The sequence below is a fragment of the Rhipicephalus microplus genome, chromosome 1, assembly GCF_043290135.1.
Source record: "Rhipicephalus microplus isolate Deutch F79 chromosome 1, USDA_Rmic, whole genome shotgun sequence".
NCBI lineage: Eukaryota > Metazoa > Arthropoda > Arachnida > Ixodida > Ixodidae > Rhipicephalus > Rhipicephalus microplus.
In genome coordinates, this window is record NC_134700.1 from 236,085,088 (window position 1) to 236,090,950 (window position 5,863).

At 47.8% G+C, this 5,863-nt stretch overlaps 1 long non-coding RNA gene across 1 annotated transcript in view; it reads left to right on the forward strand.

Moving 5' to 3' along the window:
- LOC142769387 (uncharacterized) overlaps positions 1-5,586 on the forward strand; it is a 24,616-nt gene extending 19,030 nt beyond the window's left edge. Inside the window, exon 2 of the long non-coding RNA XR_012885819.1 lies at positions 5,155-5,586. This is a non-coding gene — a long non-coding RNA (uncharacterized LOC142769387). The remainder of the gene's footprint in view (positions 1-5,154) is intronic.
- Positions 5,587-5,863: the final 277 nt, after the last annotated feature.

Sequence of the window (5,863 nt, forward strand, 5' to 3'; positions counted from 1 at the left end):
TTGGTATTACAGATGTGAATAGATGAAGAAGGTGTCACAGGTCTTGTTAATTAGGGAGGCGATCACCAGGCTAATTCCAAGGGCCAAAGTATCAGCCCCCTGAAGTGCACAACGAAAGCGCGGACAATTTAGAAGTGGTCCTATTTGGCGTGCCAGCGGACGCCGGCGGCGCCCAAAGAACAACTCAGAGCCGAGAGTTGATAAACAAAACCAAATTATATTCTCAATGACGTATGCATGTGGGATGTAGTGGCCAGATACTGCACCGGGGTGGCCAATCCTTCTCTGGTGAGGGAGTGCGTTACCGGCGGTGGATAACGGTGAGGCCACACCCCAGGCCTCTTAATGGAGTTCCATCACCACGCGGATTTTTTTTTAAAAACCGGTTGGGAACTGCGCGGCACCGGGATTTGAACCATGGACGTTTTGCACGCGAGGCGGATGTTCTAACCACTACACCATTGCCGCCGGGGACGAATTGCAACTCATGATTACGGAGTTAGACAAGGAGAGCAGAAAGGTGGGTCTTAAAATTAATCTGCAGAAAACGAATGTAATGTACAACAACCTCGGAAGAGAGCAGCGCTTCAAGATAGGTAATAGTGCACTTCAAGTTGTAAAAGACTATGTCTACGTAGGGCAGGTAATAACCACGGAGCCGAACCACGAGATTGTTGTAACTAGAAGAATAAGAATGGGGTGGAGCACATTTGGCAAGTACTCTCAAATTATGACAGGTAGATTGCCACTATCCCTTAAGAAGAAGATATATAACAGTTGTATCTTGACGGTACTTAGCTACGGAGCAGAAACCTGGAGACTTACAAATAGGGTTCAGCTTAAATTGAGGATGACGCAGCGTGCAATGGAATGAAAAATGGTAGGTGTAACCTTAAGAAACAAGAAGAGAGCAGAGTGTATTAGGGAACAAACGGGGGTTAAGGATATCATATAGTTGAAATCAAGAAGAGAAAATGGACATGGGCCGGGCATGTAGCGCGTAGACAGGATAACCGCTGGTCATTGAGGGTAACTGACTGGATTACCAGAGAAGGCAAGCGAGTTAGGGGTAGACAGAAGGTTAGCTGGGCAGATGAGATAAAAAGTTTGCGGGTATAAATTGGCAGCATCAAGCACAGGACCGGGTTAACTGGTGGAACATGGGATAGGCCTTTGTCCTGCAGTGGACGTAGTCAGGCTTATGATGATGATGACGACGACGACGACGATGATGATGATAATATTCTCAAATATGGCAGATCAAACGATACACAAATATGCACACTCGACAATAGCTGAATACGATATGTTACCAATCAAACAGCGTACTACACAGTAGAATCAGCTACACTAGGAACAAAAAACACAAACAACAATACGCGCTACAATGCAATCACATCCATCGAACATCCAATACACTTAAAAACTAAAGAGTTCGAAAACTTATTCAGTCCAAAGTCCTTGGAAAAAACGTCTGAATGATACTCTTCCGAGAATCGCTCACTCAAAGCCCAGTGCTATTGTCGATCCGCTGCCCCCGAAGTTTCTCTTCCAGGAAACCTCGCGTCTTCAATTGGCTGCTCTCCAAGCACCAAACCTCGCTGTTAACACGTCGGCTTTCCACGCGTTGCGATTGCAGGACGCGTCTTCACTCTCTTGCGGTAGTCTCACACTATTCTTTTGCTGGTAGCACCAGCCTTCACCATTCAGGCGGAAACTCTCTTAACCACCTGCTTTATCACTAAGGACAAAGCCTTCGCCGATACGATACGGCGGAAAGACCCTACGCACACTTGCGCAAAACTTTAATCTCCTGTCTACGCACACGGGCGCAAACTTTCTTCTTCTCCTGCTTTGCCACTGAGGACAAAACCTTCGCCGAGAAGGCGGAACACCATACGCACCCTGGCGCACTTTCTTCTTCTCCTTGATCTCCCTTCTCCACTGCTCGCTTAAATATCATTGGCGCTAGATTCCAGAAAATTGTAATCGTTTCGTCGGTGCGATGCACAGCCAAGGCTGGGGAAAGAGCGAGACGTTTCGAGGGCCGTCCGCGACCCGCGACGCAACTCGACATCGCCACGCCCCTTTCCTTCCAGATCTTTCCAGGGCTTGCTCGGCGGCCGATGTAAGGAGGTTGGTCGGCAAAACTACGCTTCCGAGGCGGAGAGGGACGACGCGCCCGGGGAGTCTTTGGATGCTTGTTTTTTTTTCCTTAGCGTTGACCTTGAGGCTTCTCTCTGGTGCTTGGTCGCCAGAATTCGGCGGCGCGCTTTTTTTGAGCGCTCGTTTGTGACAGAAGGTAAACGACGCATCCAAACATAATAATAATGACACGGTAGTCATGGACGGCATCATTGACCTCAACCTCGTAAGGTTGTGCTGATTTTTAAAGTGACATATCAACATTTCTCATTTGTGCTTCACATATCATCGATTCCTACTGTACGTGGGATCTGCCATTTTTTGTTTTATTTTCTTCAAATAACAGCGGCCGTAGCGTCGCCGGCGCGTTTTCTCCAGCACATGGCGTTCGGCGCATTATTTGACCAGCTTTGCAGTTTTCAAGCTGGAACAGTCGGAGTGCTTTATTCTGTATCGATTTTAGTGAGAAATAATGTTAACGAAAAAAGAAATTCAATAGTATTCTGTATTTTGATGGAATGTCGTGATCACATTTAATGTTACATTTATCCAATCATATGATGGCAACCTTCCGGCGTCATTTCCGCTCGCATTAGTTCTGGCGAGCGCCACTACGAGTTATGCAGTCGGCACCGATGTTTTGACGCGTTACAGGGCCCCTTTAAGGGGATGATCACTAGAGCACCAAGACGTAAGTGACTAGATAAAGATATATAGATAAATAGAGAAATAAATACGCAGATAGACGCCAAAAGTGCAAACAGTACGCAAAGAAATGTTTTGTACTAAAAAATAAAAACATGAAAGAAGGCACCAACGCTACAGAGCCCCTACTTTGTGGTAGCTTCCTCTGCAGTGCTGCAGTGCAAAGTATGACAGCGTCGCATGTATATGTGTCCTGCCGCACAGGGAACCTACAGTGCGTGGCTGTGAGACACCGATGACAAATCACCACAAGAAACTTTAGCAGTTCCGTGTACGAGTACAACCGATGCGCAAAGCTTCTCAGAAATGGGACGCAAGCGATAATGCTTCTGATCTCGCTTCTGGTTTTCGTGAAGGTGGTAGGGTGGGGAGCGAATTTCGAGAGCATCTACTGTGCTTGGTGGCGGGAACGACTGAGCGAGTGAGTCTGCGGGGCACACAGTGTAGCGCGAGCCATCTGTCGCCGCGCATGCGCACCTGTATTGCTCGGCGCGCTTGCCCGGCGGAGGGAGCTTCGACGGCGACGGCGGGCCTAATGAGTTTCGCTCCTAAAAACGAGAACAAATTTCATCATATTCACGTATTGCAGTGTAGAAGTGATACTCCACCTCATTTGATTGTTTGGCAGTGTGCAGCCGAGATTGACCCAGTCGACAGAGGGGGTGCTCTACACCCCCAACAGTTCTCAATGGGAGACTAGGGCCCCATCCCCCCTCTAATGAGAGGTCGCAGCGCCGCGTCAGAAAACCGCACACTGACGTGCTGCAACGGATGCGTGTAGTCGGGTCTTGACGTCGTTAGCGCAAATCCACGCCGCTGAATGGTTCAGACAGCGACACATCGGCGAGTGGTAACGAGGATATCACACAACGTCTAAGCAAATAGAAATGGGTGAGCACAGGCTTTGACAGGGTCTCGCACCAGCGGAGAACGCGCCGGCTCGAGTATACGCGCAGCCCTAGATTGTGATTTCGTCAAACCTGCATGTTAGATGGCGCTCACCTAAATCTGGCGGCTCCTTCCAGTGGACATTTGAAAACGTGTACACAGAAGATTTACAGGGCAGAGTAAACTCACCTTCGAAAAAATGGTGCCAGTATCCCTTCAACACGACTTTGTTTTATGCCGGGCTCCACCAAGACTTCACTATCATTTGCGTCGTGGATGTGACATCGGTAAAACGCACACATTGATTGATATGTGGGGTTTAACGTCCCGAAACCACCATATGATTATGAGAGACTCCGTAGTGGAGGGCTCCGGAAATTTCGACCACTTGGGGTTCTTTAACGTGTACACAAATCTTAGCACACGGCCGTACAACATTTCCGCCTCCTTCGGAAATGCAGCCGCCGCAGCCGGGATTCAATCCCACGACCTACGGATGAGCAGCCGAGTACCTTAGCCACTAGACCATCGCAGTGGGGCGCAAAACGCACAGAAACAGGTGACAAATTAACACCAGAAGAAAAGGTTTCGTTGATTCGGATGACCTCATGGGTGTCCAAGGGGGTGCAAAACGAGCACTGCTCGTGGGCGACCTAGCAGTCAAACCCACCACCTGTCGGTCTGGGACAATAAGTGCCGTGTGCCACACCCATGCACCACCGACGCTCATTCATGAGGCTTCACCTATGCACTCTATATTTTTCAGAGCTTCCCTCTTTCACAGTGACTTCGGTCGGCGGGTGGCGGTGTCAACGTCTGGGATTGCTGAAGATTTCGGTGCACAGAGAGTCACGCCAGTGGGAAGCGGAACACCTTCTTGCGTTCCCGGCTAAGATACAAACTTTGCCTTTCGAGTTCCGTAAGCGTTGTGTGGTGTATATGCATGAGCACAAGTGTAGGTAACCTTATTACTGGGGTGCGGACACCTTGGCATTTCTCTCCTGAAGTAGAGAAAATTTGAGTTAGTGCATGTAAAGTACCTGTGTTATGTTCCTGTTGCCGTTATTCTTGCGCAAGATTCAGCATACGCTGTATCCCTCAACGACCACAAAGATTAAATCATGATCTTCTGGCCTTAGTCATCGTGATGGAGATGTGCCACCAGGCGCCACTGAGAGTGCATCAACGTCAAACCGTGCTGTAACTGTCAAACAACAATAGACATTGTGCGAGCTCTCATACATGAATGTCCAACAAACAATCATGGTTCACTTAAATTGATTCCTATGATGAAGGGATCAACCATTTTTTTACACCTCGCTGGAGCGTCTTTTATTTGTGTAGTTCTTAGGCTAAGTAAGTGTACAGAGTCGGGTGGTTTTGTTGAAGTATCTAATAAAACCCTATGATATGCAGGGAGGAGGACTATGTGGATCAAGATTTACTTGACGGGAAGGTGGACCTATGGATGCTTATGCTGCACACGCTGTTATGCGTCCTCACGATTTTCTCCTTTGTTCATATGTGTATAAAACTAGCACTTCTTACGTGTACATGCATACGCGATCGTATTTGTTCAATCAGGTCACGTTGTACCAACAGCCTTTTCCGACTTGTATTTTGCTGGCGAAGATTTCTGGGCTGACCCACTGCTCTTCGACAACGTGGAATGATGGCTGTTCCCCACAAGGAACATCGACAGTTCGACTGGGACAACTGTGGAAAAGATGATGAAAAATGTCAACTAAACTTCTCGTGCAAATAGACTACGCATGCGTGTACATGCTTATTATTGCACTATAAACTGCGTATGCGTTTACATGGAATAAAACAATCATGACAAATGGCCATCCCGCACCAAAAGAATGTGTGACGCACTCGAGCTGGTTCACTTCATTGACTGTTATCGTGTTACTGTGCTTAATCTGCAGGGACTCGCAAGTGATGCGCGCGTTGTTTTACTGTAAGCTTTTTGAGATGTACAGTGCGTTTCGAAATGGGATATCAATTTTTTTTTGTACTACAACAACCGGTATGTGCCATCGCTCGAGGTAATCGGGTCATGTCGCGATGAATGTGAAATCAAAATATAATGCTGGCTCTGATCTACGCACTCGAGTCTAAA